The 15194-nt window shown below is 50.6% G+C and overlaps 1 protein-coding gene across 12 annotated transcripts in view; it reads left to right on the forward strand.

The window, feature by feature from the left end:
- Positions 1-15194, forward strand: part of WDR25 (WD repeat domain 25) — a 140371-nt gene that overhangs the window by 24953 nt on the left and 100224 nt on the right. The gene's annotated exons all lie outside the window — the stretch shown is intronic.

Consider the following 15194-nt stretch of genomic DNA (forward strand, 5'->3'; position numbering starts at 1 on the left):
TGGGTCTTTTTATTTTCATACTCATTTCGGGCTTATTTAAGTATCGCCCGTTCAGTAGTGAATTTTAAAGGAAGGAAGCTTTGGCGTGTGAATAACTTCACCACTACCCACAATGTTTCCAGTCAGTTGCTGTGACTTAAGTTGATAATGGACCCCACACAGCAGTCACTAATGGATGATAATCTGGAGTGTTTTTGTTATTGTTGTTTTTATTTTAGAAGAAAGGTTTGAAATTAGCATAGTAAATCTCTGTGGGATCTTTGCAAATAAAAGAATATTCACGTTAAAAACAACTTTCAGGAAAGATGTATGGTAATGAATAAAACATCAGTGAGTGAAAATAAGCGTGTTTAATTATTCAAGTAGAAGTAGTAATTTAAACTAATTATTGCTTGCGGATTTCATAATTCAGTTTTTGTCTCGCAGTAATATTTCCTCTGGGCCTCCGGGGCGCGTCGGCGGCTTGCTGGAGCAGGCGGGGCCTCTCCCCGGCCCCCGGCGGCCGGCCGAGGCCTCTGCTGCACGGAGCTGCCTCTGCCGGGCCTCCTTGGTGGCCGCAGTCCCTCCTGGATCCCCCCCCCGGTGCCACCTAATTAAGCATTTCCTTGCTTATCACCTCTGGTGGCTTCAGGAGTCTCAGACCAGGCCGGCACACGAGTTCTCTGTGTCCTGGGGGCGGGACCCCTCCCTTCCCCCCCCATTGTCTTCGGCTTCCCTGTCCCTTCCACAGCTCTGGCAGAAGTGACCCTGAGCCCACGTCCCCACCTCCCCACGTCCCCATTTCTCCATGATGCAAATCCTTGTCCATCTGGGCTGCCTCCAGTTCTGTCTCCTCTGGGCGCCCCCCTCCACTCTTCCTCCCCCCCCCCAACCTCCCTGCTCCAGAATCAATCACTTCTTTCTTCCCATAGCTTTGTACTGACAGGTTCTTGTGGTTCTTTTAAAAACCGTCTGTGTTGGTTTTAATTTTTTCTTGGTTGGATCCTAAAAGAAAAACTGTCCATGTAGAGGAACTGAAAAGTACTAGAGATTTTAAGAAGCAGGGGCATGGTGAGTCACCCCTAACTCACACTCCTAGTGGCTCTCTGCCCTCTTCTCTGGATGCCGGTGCCCACCCTTTCCCCCTGCAGTTCTGGGCTCTCATCTTAGTACACACTCGTGGGAGGGGTGCCCCTCATGCTCCTCGGTGCATCTTCCTGAGGTATGACTGGCATTGGTAGGCGGTGGTGAAGGAGTAGTTAAGTGCTGGACAGCACTTGTGCTCAATTGTGCGAGGCTTTTAAAACCCAATTTTGACTGCTCTTCTCATGACTGCCTGTGATGGCATTGGGCGGGGGGGGGGGGGGGGGGGGGGTACTGTCTGCCCCTCTCTCTACTGCACAGACGCTGCCTGGAACAGATCTTGGCAATTCAGGTGGAATTCTTATTCTACCCCCTCAGAAAGTAGAGGGAAAGCTTTCTATTTGTAACTTCTTCCCAAGTGCCCTCTGTCAAAAAGTAGTGACATCTGCTCTCCTGACATGTGATAGCCATTATTACCTCGGTATAATCACACTCCATTCCGTCGCTCGCCCGAAAGCTTTCCATCCATCATGTCAGGAAAGACAACCTTTATTTGAGATATTTTTTCCCCTTTCCTTTGTTATTACTTTTTTCTAAAAAAATAACCCTCTGACTTCACAGGCGTGATGTGGGCAAGTGAGTGACTCATTTCTTTGCGGGGTTATTACTGCGGACAGGGACAAGACAGGTGGGCCACAGGGGATGGAGAGAGCAATGAGCCGGCTGTCAGAGGCCAGGAGTCCACGTGTGTATCTGCCTTTCACCAGCTGAGACCCTGAGCAAGCGAGGTCAGCTCTGGCTTTGGTGTCTCATTTGGAAAACACAGAGGTTCTACTGTGATCTCCAAGGCCCTTTTATGCCGAGCGGTTTTGCGATCTCCAAACTACCTTTAGCTAAATGAGGTAGTGAGAGGATTACAGGTGTCCCTCCCAAGTCTTCCTGCAGAGTTGCTGAATGAGTTTTCGGGATTTTGAATCGGTTTTCTCTCCACATGACCTCCGGAGGACATCATTAAGCAGGCAGAGAAGTTACTAAGACCTGTGATCACCATGGAGCAGAGCCTTGGGATGAAGTAAAATGCCAGGGGGATGAAACTTGGGCGGCCAGCATCTGGGGAGACCTACTGGGAGGATACCCTATGTCGTGAGGTCCTTTCCCGTCTGAGGAATTGACAGCTGAGTTTCGCTACAGGTGTGAACCTGTCTTGAGCAGCTCAGGGCTTCCGTGCAAAAAGTGCCCAATGAATGGCTGTTGGGGTGAATTAAAATTTTCTTTGTAGATCCAATCTGGTCCCTCCTGTTTGATTGTAAGTTTCCTCAAGGGGGAAGAAGCCATTTTCCTTATTTCATCCGAAAACTTCTTTTAAAGAATAGAAGTACACAAATTTTGGTGCAAGATTAAAAGGAGACAAAAAGATGTACAGAGGAAAAACGTGTCTGAAAAATGGCTCTCCCTCCCCTCTATCCCATCTGCCACCAGGTCCCCTGCCCTGGTTCTGGAGGATCTGCTCCCGACTGATCTCGATTTCTTAGGGGACACTCAGCCCCCGTGCAGCAAACAAACCTGCTCGTTTGAATTAGAATGATCTGGCCGCCTCTCCTACCAAAGCGTGTACGGCCAAGCACTGAGGGGGCAAATTGGAAGCAAAAGCCTTAGGAATTATTGGGATCAGTGGGACTTGTGGAAGGAGCCGGGCAGGCTTGTCATTGAGCCGCGGTTCTCTGTCGGGGCCTAGGGAATGCCCTCAGCCTTTTCCCGCCGGCTCCTGGTGCCGTGGGGTGTCGTGCATAGTCAGCAGGACGGCAGCCCTGAGAGATGCCTGGAGCGTGGCATCGGCACGGTAACTCTTGCTTCCTCCCCCACGCTTAGAACTGAAGACGGAGAATGAATATGCATCATTCTGAAATGATAATGTGAAATCAATGTGGAGGTGTGATTCCATTAATAGATTAGTGATTAACTCAACTTTTTAGGGTCCCCTTTGTTGCCCAGAGTGAAGCTGGCTGGAATGGAGCAGAATTAGAATGGCAAGCCTACTCTTGTAATTGAAACACATATAAAGTGTTTGGCCCTCAGACTTGCACTGAGATATTGAGATGGTTGCTGTGATCAACATTCCAGTTTGCTTGGCTGGCAGCTTCCAGGGAATGAGGATGGGTGATGGACCTAGGGAAGCAGTGCCAAACGGAGCATTAAGTTAATTCCTGTTGGCCTGGCTTCTGGCTTGCCTGATGAAGTGCGCTGAGTAGAAGGGTGCTGTGCTGGTGTGAACTTTATCTGGTATCCCGAGAACTCAAGGTGGTCGGCTCCCTGGGACTGAATTTTGATAGCAGTGACAACTCCCATTTGCTGAGATCCCACCATGTGCCCAGATCAGTGCCTGGCATCATATATACGGTGAATCCTCTGGAACCCCCTCAGATGTTGGTCGCATGCCCATGCTGCAGTCAAAGGGGCTTGCAGGGCCCAGGAGCACCCGCTAGCAGATGGCAGAGCCGGGACAGGACTTCAGGACTGTTTGCTTCCAGAGCCCAAGTTCTTTCCACTCTCCCTTGCTGCCCTGAGAGGGCGGATCAGATGTTTGGATTGTCCCAAGGTCGAGAGGCTCCAGCTCGATCAAAACATGGGGGTCCAAGTTCAAGGCAGAGGGCAGAGTAGGGAGCCCTCATTCTCCTATTGATAGGTGTGTCCCATCACTGAGATCTGGAGTGATTGGGTTTGGTTTGGCCACTTGGATTGTCCAGTGTTGACTTACTGGTGTGGGCTTGAGCGAGGAGCATAAGGCAGGTGTGTTTCCTGTTCTGGGTATGGGACGGGATGTGGGAATATTCAGAGACGTCCTAAGAAAGCGTTTGCCCTCTACTGAGTATTCACTCTATGCTGGGGTCTGTATGTGGACAGCTCCACTTTTCACAAGTCGCTTTTAGGCATTTTCTCTGCATTTTTCAGTTGAAACAATTGAGACTTAAGCTGATGGAGTCTGTGTTTAGCGTGAAGAGCTGGGAGGTGAGTGGGGAAGGCCGTGTGGCAGCAGGGTGGCTGGCACCAAGTTCCCCCTGGGTGGCTTGCCCAGGGTCACACTGCTGCCAAGTGGTAGACCTGGAATCCAGGCCCCCAGCTTCATTAATTCCTGTCCCTGTGCCTCTCCAGAGCTGGCGCCTGCCATATGTGTGCAGCCCTGCGCCCCATGTTCTCTCCGTCCACGGGGCTGCGTTCTTTAAGGTCAGGGCTGCAACTTCCTGTCCTCTCTGCTTTACACCGAGTGGTGCTGGATAGGCATTTGTGAGTGAGTGAGTGGACGAACGAATTCTTGAATGAATGACACACGTGGGGCCAGAGAAAGAAGGGCAGGCCCAGGGCAGCTGGCCAGATGCGAAACATGAGTTAGAGCTGGCAGTAATCGGTAGAGGCCCCCTGCCGTCTTCATCCCCCTCTCTCTGCCTCGTGGGGATTCCCAGCTGCCCTCGGGCAGAGGGCGGCTGAGCAGGACCAGAGGCGCCGAGCGTGAGGACACTGACGTGTTGGCTCCTCCCTCGTGTAGAGTCAGCCGGATAGCGGCAGCAGCTCCAGAACGGAGTGGGTTCCGCACGGGACACAAAGTTTGCTGCCGTCCTTCCAGGGGAAGAAGTCGGATGCCAGGCTGAGTAGGCAGTTAACACTGTGACAGTGACCGGAGAGTTTCTGAGAGATCAGGTGCTGATATATACGCGGCACAGAGACGTTTAATTTACATCGTGTCCTGTGTTCCAGAAAAGTTGCTTTCAGATTCTTATTGGAGTGCTCACATTTTTGGGGTAATTGTCCTCCTTTGACATGAATAACCCCGTTTACTCTCAGATCCACATGCCTCTCGTAGTCCAGGAGGCAGCGAGGAAAAGCCTTCAATTCGAAGCCCTCTAGCCATCTTCCCACCTCAGGTGAGATGGGATTGGAAAGTCAGTCTGGCTTGGGTAAGCTTGGCTGGCCTGCTGGTGGCGGCTGTCAGGTTCTGGATGGGGCTGGCGGTGGCGGGCAGGGGCGGAGGGATGCCTGTAGGCTCCTCCACTGCCTTCCTCAGGTGTCCTTTTGGAAGCTGGTGCATTCCCGGCGCAGCTGCTACAGGTGGCTGGTTGGTACATGTAAGCCAGAGAAACCCTTGAGATCACATGCACCCTGGGAGCCTTGGCTGTTTCTTTCTGCAAGCTTTGGAGGCAGCTTGCCCCTGAAGCATAAAATTCTTGAGAGCAGGAACCACGGCTTTGCACTTTAGGGCCCAAACAGGCTCCAATGCCTACTTTCGCTAGATTGAGTCTAGGTGCCGGAGGTCGGAGTGGGGACTCTTCTCTGAGAGCTTGAGGTGCTCGCTGAGTGTCCAGACAGGTAAATGAAGATAGGCCTTGGGAAGGATGCTTGGCCGGTATTGGGCAGCACAGAGGACGAGAGCCGGACTTGAGTGGGGTGGGAGAAGACACACGAGTTGGCCCTGGGGGCGAGGGAAGGAGGGGCTGGGAGAGAGTCAGGGTAGGCTGAGCGCCCTGGGACCCCCGCACAGATGTTTGTACATCTGGCGGAGGGGAATGGGCTAGGGTAGAGAGTCATGGTAATGGCCCGGAGGGCAGGGGGATCGGGGCTTTGTGAGGCGTGTGGGTGAATCTAGAGTGTTTCCTGTAGGAACTGAGAGCCTTGGAAAATGTGTGAACTGCTGGGTGTGGAATTGGAGGGAAAACCCCTGGGGAGGCCGCCCATGATGCTTTGGTGATAGAAACTGGGCCCTTAGGATAGAGCAGATAGGGGTGGGGTTATGTTTGCCCGGACTTGACATAGTTTTGCCTCTACCCCTCTCCTTTTTTATAGACTCCCAAGATTTAAGTACAAATGCAGTTACACTTTGGGGGCTTAAAAATGCCTCCATCTATTGGAAACCCACTTTGACATATATTGAATCCCAGTATTTCTCAGCCCTGTGTGGTGGGTGTTAGGGTTGAAGAGACCTGTGATGGGAGAAGGTCAGGTTCTCTGTGGAAGATCCACAGCCCAGGCCCCCCACTCCCTCCATGCCATTCCTCCCCCATCCCCAGCGCTTCCCCCTAGGCTCTGAAGCCCAGGGTGAGCAGGGAGGGGGTGTGTGTATAAATATTATGAATATTTACGCAGGCCTGCATAGGACTCAGTGACGCAGCTGAGAGCCACAGAGCGTTTGGTGACTCATCAGACCTTTTCCAAACACTTGTGATATTTTGCTACTCTAAAGGGAGGAAAGTAATTAGCAGTTAACGCTGGTAGATGACGCTGGAAGAACACGCAAACCTTTCTGCTTGTCTGTTCTGTGCCTCGGGTGTTTTGTTTTGTTTTTTAAGCCATGTGAATTGTTTTCTTTTTAATAATGTTTGTTTTCTTCTGATTATTAAAATAATGTATGCTCATTGTGGAAAATACATAAATGCATTAAATAGGAAATAAAATGCATGAATTATTTTTCCATTACAGTCTTATTAAGAACGTTTTGCTTCTGCAAAGGAAATTTGGAACACTAGACTTATTTTATTTGAGGGGCCTGTCGAGATAATTCAGATCGGTGATTTGCAGCCTGTGTTTTGGGGGCTCCAAGGGCTCCATGGAAATTTTTAGGGGCTGCCCCTGGGGAGCGTGAGCTGAGGGCCTGGAGACGCTATCCCTCCCCATCCTTCCCTCCTCCTCTCCGTCCCCCCACTCCACGTCCCGTCCTCCCCCCCGCCCCGCCCCCATCCTCCCAGCTCCGTATTGTCTGTCTCACCCGGTTTCTTCACATGGCTGCCTTTGAGCGAATGGCTCCATGGCTTATCAGGTCGGGGACTCAGTGATCCGGACCCAGCCTGTAATTTTATCAGTGAGGAGCCTGGGGCCACTGGGAGATGTGCCTGGCCTAAGGTGACGTGGTGGCCTGGGGCCGGTCTTCCTGCTCTCTGATTCTGCATTACCTTTTAGAATATGAATCAGTTAGAAATATTAGCAGTTAAACGTGAACGTCATCATTGCAAGGTATGTCAGCATGCAGAGACCCCCAGGAAGCCCACCAGGGGTCCCTAAAGGGCATGCTTTTCAAGGAAGGGGAGACCTTCGAGCAGCTGGCGCTTGAAAAGATGAAAAGTAAAAGCCCCATCATTGCTGTTAGGCACACAAAGGAGGAGAAATTGCTCTGGGTGATCCCTGGTTGTATGAATAATGAGAAGAAATTAAGTAAAGGCCGTGTTTCCTGACACTGATGTATTAGAACATGGAGTAACTTTCTACAGGAAATTGGAACAGGAATCCCTTTAAATTGAATTTGAAGCTGCGAATAGCAAGCGTGCATTGGCCCTGCGTGTCCTAATGCAAGTTAAGTAAGCAGTTTCCTGGGTAAGAGTTAAGTACTTTAGGGATACAGGTTAATGCTGAGGCCAACGTGGCGCAAGTTAATAAATTGCGTCTCCCGTGTATTGTCTGTGAAGACTCAGAAGAGTAATTTGCTTCCCGCAGAGCTGCGCTAGAATTCTCATACTTATTTTATTAGATTTTTGGCCCAATACATTTGTTCCCTCTCATTGGTTTTGTTGATAATAATTACCCACCCCCCTTCCCTCTCCCCATGGATCTCTCTCAATTTTAATTGTTTGCAGTAGCCGCAAAAGTTTACCATTTTCGAAAATAGGTGTTTTCAGATCAGAATACTCCGGGCCAGAGCCCTTCTGAGTTTCCAGAGGGAGACAGTTAAAGCTCTATTTTTAAAGTGGTCTTGGGGACGGCGGCCACTGAGATGAGGAAGAAGCAAGAGCTGCCTCCGTCAGACGTGTAAGTGCCAGTCCCTGGCATCAGGGAGCTCTCTGGGAGCCCTTCTGGGGTTCGGGCATGCTCGGGGGCCTCGCAGGGAGGATGGAGGGCATAGAACACGGGCCTCCCATGCTGCTTCTGTCTGGTTCTTGACCCCGCGGCCCGGGGAGGAAGGACGTTTATAACAGCAACCACTACTCACTGAGGGCCTGCGGGGTGCCACACACCGTGCCGGGGCCAGCTCTACTTGCTCACAGACTCATAGGTCAACTCATTAACAAGGTAATTATAAATTACAAAGTGCTATTTGCGGGGAAATAGAGAAGAATGGGCAGTGGATAGGGGAGAACCCCTGGAAGATGCCACGCAGGTGGAGGCGAGGTGCGAGAAGGGCTTGTCCACAGTGAGCAAGCAAAGGACCAGCGCGTGGAGGCCGGGCGCAGTTCGGCGCGGCGAGAAGCGGGAGGCGAGGCGAGGCTTCACTTCACGTCGTCCTTCGAGAAGACGTTTCCTTTATAGTTGAGTGCGTAGGGAGTTTCTCAGATGACAGCACGGTCTTAGTTCTGGACCACGGGGTGTGAGAGCGGGTCTTTGGGCACGTCGTCCACCACCTAATTTGTTGGAACCGTTTGCCCGTCGTGCACAGTCTTTGGTAAACCATTTAATGGCATCTTGGTTTGTGAGGGTCACGTTGCCTTGCACCGGGCTTGAACCTTAGCTCTGTGATGTTGGGCAAGCGGCCTCACGGGGTCTCAGGTTCTCCATCTGTAAAATCGAGAAAATCACACACAGGGCCTCAGAGTTCCTCAGTTCACAGCACCCTTTGTGTCACAGAAACTCCCCCCGCCCCCATTTTTCCGGGCCCAAGCAAACACTCCGCGGTCCCCGGTCCCACTTACTAAGGCGTTAGGGTCTGACAATGAGTATTTGGGCCCTGACCACGTCACACCTATTGGGCACACACGTTCTGAGAAGTTGGGGGCACGTGGGGCACCACCACCCTCCTTTCCTGTTCCACGTTGATTTTCACATGATACCTGCTCTGCTGAAAACCCAGCTTTGTGGAGGTATGACATCATTAAAAGAAATGCAGAGTGGTCTAATGTTGAAATGTTCACTGCCTCAGCTAGCAGTCTGCATGGTGCCAACAGATCTGCTGTGTTTCCTTTGAAAAGTTAAAGTATCCTGTGGCACCCTTGTGAGTTTGCTGGGGTTCCCTTGGGTGTCTTGGTGCACAGTTTGGGAACTGCAGCGATGTTTCCTTTGTGTGGTTTTGCGAAGGTTAAATGAGACGATCTGCAGAAATGCTCAGGGCAGGGCCCGGTAGTAGGTGCTTAGTCGTTGCTGTCCCTCTACCTCAGAGGTTCCCTTTAGCTGGTATAGAAATGTGTCCTGGGAGTGGAGAAGGCATGAGTCTTGAGAATGTCTAGGGAGAGACGGTGGTATTGGAAAAATACAGTCTTTACAAAATCTGTTAAAATAGGTTATTTTAAATATGCATGTACGTCTAAGTTAATAAATAAAAGCATAGACGTTTGATTATTTCCTCAATATGTCTACAAGTGTATGTATTCAAGATGGCCGCTAGCCTTTTTGTATTGTTTTGTTCGTCTCATTGGAAAAATAAGGGAGGTCCCCGTGGTTTGCCTTAGATTTGGGATATTAGCAAAGGGGAGAGTGGTTTGTGTTGAGGTTGGTGATTTAGGTGGGGATCATATTGTGAGAGGTCTCCAGGACATGCTAGGCCTTAGGATTTTACTCAGAATGAAGTGAAAAAAGCCATCGATGGTTTTAAATTTTAAAAAAGTGATTTGGGGCACCTGGGTGGTTCAGTCGGTTGAGCGTCCGACTTCGGCTCGGGTCGTGATCTCACGGCTCGTGAGTTCGAGCCCCACATCGGGCTCCGTGCTGACAGCTCGGAGCCTGTAGGCTGCTTCCGATTCTGTGTCTCCCTCTCTCTCTGCCTCTAACCACTCGCATCCTGTCTCTGTCTCTCTCTCTCTCTCAAAAGTAAATAAACATTTAAAAAAAATTTAAAAAGTGATTTAACTTTGTAGAGAGGTAATTTCCATATAAGGAAATGCATCTTTTAAGCGTGCTGCTTAAAAGGGGGGGTTTTGACAAGTCTGTGCACCCGTGCACACCCCTCCCGCCACCCCATCAACATGGAGGACATTTCCACCACCCAGAAACTTCCTGGTGTCTTTTCTCGGTCTGTCTCTTCCTTCCACCCCCAGCTCCAGGCAACCACTCATCTGCTTTCTGTTGCTATAGATTAATTTTGCCTGTTGTAGAATTTCGCGTAAAATAGAATTATACGGCACGTAATTTTCTGTGTCTGGCTTCTCTCACCTGATGTGATGTTCATGAGCTTTATCCTCGTTGCTGTGCACATCACACCTCTTCGTTGTTGAATAGTATTCCGTTGGGTGAAAAGACCACACTTTATGAATCCATTCTGGGGTTGATAGGCATTCGGTCGGTTTCCAGGTTGGGATTGTTAGAGAGTAGTTTTTTGGCCACTCGTGTGGACCTTTGTTTTTATTTCTCTTAGGTAAATATCTGGGAGCGGAACTGCTGGGTTGTGTGGTAAGTGTTCTGTTCAACTTGGTAGGAAACCACCTGTTTTGAGCAGGGGTGTGACGCTTCTTTATTTACATCTTTAAAAAGTCCCTTTGTTTCTGGGTGGAGAAGGGGCTGGGCTGGAAGCAGGGAGAGCTGTGAATTGGCAGTTACCAGTGTCAGGTGAGCGGGGCCAGTGGCTGGATGGGGACGACAGAGGGGCGGTGCCTGGCCCTGAGGGATGGTTTGGGGACAGAATGGCTGAGGCTTGGCGATGGATTGCATGATGCCGGGAGTCACAGGTGACTGTAGGTGCTCCAGACAGACCTGGGAAGACCCAGGAAGCTTTGGGCCTGTTACTCTGTTTCTCAGAGGCTCACTTCTGTTCAGTCTGGTGGGACTGGAAAGTAAATGTTGGTTTTGTTTTCTGAACAAGAGAAGGGGAGGAGATGCTCGGACGGGTGGCAGGCAGCTCAGGGTGCCTCAGTGGGAGGTGGGCGTCTCGCGGGTTGCACACGTGTGCTGCCTTCCAGGGGACAGTATGAGGGTCTCTCACATTTCTGCACAATCTTCTGAGCAACGTCATGAAGAGTTAATTTCCTCTGGCCTATCTTTTCAAAGATGTTTGTATAGCCAGCAGTTTTGGAAGATTAGGGGTAGCATCTGCGTTTGGAGTGGATTTACTTATATTCCAGGACGATACGGACAATGTTTCCCTCCAAAACAGAGGTTGGACACATTTACTGCAGCCCCTTATCTAAGACTGGGGCTCCCTGATGTCAGGATTCCCCTCTTGTAATACATCCCACTCTGTACAGGTCACACCTGGCCCTCATCGAGTCACCCTGGGGGAGTGGGGACCTGGAACCAGTGCTGCATTCTTGTTCTGGCTGCTATGGCTGCTGTGATAAACTTTTTTTGTCTCTGACCTGGAGTCTCGTGTCTTCTGCTGGCATTTGTAAAGCTGTGACAGTTTGTTAGTTTGCTAGCAGGGTGTTATGTCAGAGCCTACACAGTTCTTGATGATGCCTCTGGGCTGCCTTAACACAACTGGCTGTGTCACCTCCTCCCCCCTGCTCTGCTGCTGTCCCTCTTTTCTTCTGCACCTATGTAGATGCTGCTGCCCACCTATTTGTTGAGTACCTGTTCATGGCAGGTCTAGGGTCAGGTGACAGTGCGAATAAGGCACATACGGTTTCAGTCCTCATGGAGCATATGTCGTTCAGCCTTTGCCGTTCAATCCATTACTAAGTTGTGACTTATCTGCTCACCTGATCTCCTTCTCTCCGTCCTCACGGCCATTTGGTCTCTCCCTCCGTGGGATATATATCTTTGTGGTTGTTGCAAGAACAAGAGTGGGTACTAGGGAAGGGCCCGGTACAGTTCTTGGTAAACAGTGGATACCCAAAAGGTGACTGCCGTTGGTATATATGTTACTGATTATTGTAATTTCTGGTTGTCACTCCTTGATGTAAAACCTGGGTCATTTTTGTCCCAGCCCACAATGTGGAATGTAGCCTGGACAATGTGGAATGCAAACTAAACTCCGTCTTATCCTCCCCCTGTTTCTGGCCCTATCACCGGCCATCTTCCTTGAGCTTGAACTCTTCCCAGTTGGTCTGGTTGCTGTTCCCCAAACATGGCACATCCTTCTATGCCTTTGTCTTTTCCTTCCTTTTCTTTCAGTCAAAGTCCTATTTATGCCTTAGGACTCGGCTCCAGGATCCCCTTCTCTCTATACCTTCCTTGTGGTTGCTTTTTTCCCACATTCCGGGCAGGCATAAACTGCACACCGTGCACCTGACCTGCCTGTCATTGTGCTCACTGGAAAGAGATTGCTGGGCTCTGTGACCCTAGGGAGCAGCACAGTGCCGTCACGGACTCTGGGGTAGTCTGATCTAGCAGGCACTTGTGACTTACATGTATGACCTAGCGCCTTGATGGTCACGAGCTGCTTGATGTGTACTAAAGGGGAAAATGCCATGATACCCACCTCAGGGAGACTCGCCCTCACCAGCCCTGGTCCGGAGGGACCCGTGCTGGTGCAGCGGTAAGATCCGGGCTGACGATCTGGAAATCACATTATTTCCAAAGCCCGTGACTTGGCAGCATCGTTTACCCTTGGAGGAAAGAGTCCCTGCAGGACAGTCCAGGCACCCCAGACCAGTGGGGTGAGCCCCGGTGAGCCAAGCCTGAACCCTACCCCTAAGCCCCTTCTCTGTGGGCCTGGGGAAACAGGCTATTTTGCACCAGGGCTGCGGTCCTGGTGGGTTCCACGGCCGATCCTTCTGCTCATACCCTCACCTGTCAGTTACCTGTGGGCATCTCCTGTGCCACACCTGCACTGAAACCAGCTAAGGGGGGAAGCCGCCACCTCGAGGAGCTCCTTAAGCAGGACACTTAGCGCGTGCCTGTGCCGTCCATGCTTCAGGCTTCAGTCACCCGGGGAGGTCGGGAGAGAGTACCTCAGGCCCGCAGAGCTAGAGATGGAACAGGGTTTGGGGCCAGCCTCTTTCCCACCACCGGGGTAACCTCCCTGGGAAGGACCCCAACACGAGGCTCTTGCTCCAGCCACCCCCTCCCTGCTGGGATGCTGCCGTGAGCCATTTTCCCCCTGCGGGGAAGGGAGAGCTGCCCGAGCGAGCGTTCCCTCCTCTTGCAGATAGGGGTGCTAGAGACCGAGTCTTTTCCTGGTTGTGCCAGTGAGGCATGGAGAGTGAGCCGGGAGCACGTCTCCTCTACCAGGATGCTGTGTGATGTGTCTGCATGACAGACACGGGGCCAGGATCCCATTTTCCGCCTGACTTCTCACTTGCTGCAGTGACCCTGAGCTATTCCCGGCCACTGTTGCCCACGTTCTGTCACCTCTCTCATGCATGGGCTTATCATGGTAACCGATTCCCCCTGCGCTGGCCCGGATGCTTAGGCTCCGTGCATATTCTTTTAGGTTGGCACGAAGGTCATTGCTGAAGTCCTTATGTCCCACTCTCTCCCTACCCGTGATTTTGTACATGGTACACGCAGTGACCCCTGCACTGACTTTCGGACTTCGTGCATCCATAAAAGGGAAACATCTGAGCATGGGTTGTGGTAGTCTCAGCCAGGAGGGTAAATGGCAGGTTCTGTGTTGAGAGTTGTGTGGGTTTATGGGGCAGCTTGGGCTATGATTAGTGAGTGGAAGCCCCCTCCCCACCAGACTGGGGTCAGGAGGGTGGGGTGGGGTTGGGGTGGGGGGTTCCTCACACCCCCCACTCACCCCATTGCCTCTCCTGTGTTTTCTTGGGACTCTGGCCTCCAGATGCCACACTCTGAGAAAGTTCTGTTTCCCTTCTCCATGGGGGCCTTCTTTCTGTGGCTTCCTGGGCTCGTCTTCTTCCCGCCTGCCTCTCACTTCCTTCCCCTGCTGTCTGCCCTATAATGTGATAGCCTTCTCAGGGAGTCTTCAAATGAACAGTTTTTAGAATTGTTGAAAGCTCTGTTGGAAAACAGAAAAGGCTATTTCATGGGAAGATGATGACCTTATTAACTATAATTAGGCAATTCACAGAGGTTTCCAATATAGTCCAGCATCTTGCCTTGTTGAAATGGGGGGAAAATCCTGTGGTAATGTCTTTGGGGATGTAATAGTCTTTAACACATTAACAGTTTAATTTCTTCTAGAAGGTTTGGCAGCCTGGCGTTTTCATTTAGAAAGCTGAGGTATAGTTTTACAGTCATCCACATTAATATAATAATTACAATTTTGAGCAAGTAATTTCAGACACTGACATCAAGAGTTGTTTTTATAGCTGGAGGAAGATCTCGGGTAAAGAGGTGGAACCTCACATCTGATCTCCCACAAACGGCCATGACATTGCAGATACGGGCAGTTCACGTCCCCGGGCTAGGCTTTGTGTTTTGGGCTAGGGATATAAACACTCAGAAACTCTTCCTGTGTTAAATCCTCTGAGAATAGGCATGTTTGAAGTTAATGGGAAATTTTCTTCTCTGAAGAGTTTTGCACACATGAGCCCATGTTCTGAAATTTCTCCTGGCTCTTGGTGTCAGGTGCCCTGCACCCTGAGGTTGCGCGAGAAGGCAGCCAGGAGTGGACAGAGCCCCCGGCACCCCAAGGAGCGCCTCCTTCACCCAGCTGTGTTGCCCTGACCTCTGAGGGCACCCGGAGGCCTGGAAGCTGCTGCCTCCTGGGCAAGGAGACCCCTCTTGCCTCCACGGTCCCAGCCTGCACGGGACGGGAGTCAGGTCCTGGCCGTCCCCTCCTCCCCTACTTCCAATTGCTGGCTCGGGCATCCCAGCCCGCAGCAAGTAAGTTGGGCTTGGTGTTTTACCCTTCCCTTGTGAACGTATTTTCTGTGAGTTCTGTGAGCATTATTTGTATATCGTTTTAGATCCTGTTTTTGAAACTTAATCTTTATCCCTGTTTTTACAGCCTTCAAAATAGTCATCTTCTTTCAAGTGGTTGTACCACAATTTGCTAAATTGCATCCCTATTGCTGAACATTGAGGTTTGTTCCCGCAGGTTTTAGATTGTTTGTTTTATAGGCAGGGCTTCAGCGATCATCTTTATGTACATAATATTTAGCTTCTGTGTAGTTATTTTCTTAGGCTTGAGTCCTAGGGATGGAATTACTAGCCAAGACTAAGAACAACTTTTTTTTTTTTTTTAATAAACACTTTCTTATTACAGTAATAGTATTTAGAGAATAGAAAATGGTAGAAATAAGAAAATCAAGGTGGCCAGATTCCCCTCATGCTGTGTTCACCACCGTAGCAGCTAGGAATGTGCTAGGCCGCAGATAACAGGA

This window comes from Panthera tigris, chromosome B3 (genome assembly GCF_018350195.1).
Source record: "Panthera tigris isolate Pti1 chromosome B3, P.tigris_Pti1_mat1.1, whole genome shotgun sequence".
In the NCBI taxonomy this organism is placed as follows: domain Eukaryota; kingdom Metazoa; phylum Chordata; class Mammalia; order Carnivora; family Felidae; genus Panthera; species Panthera tigris.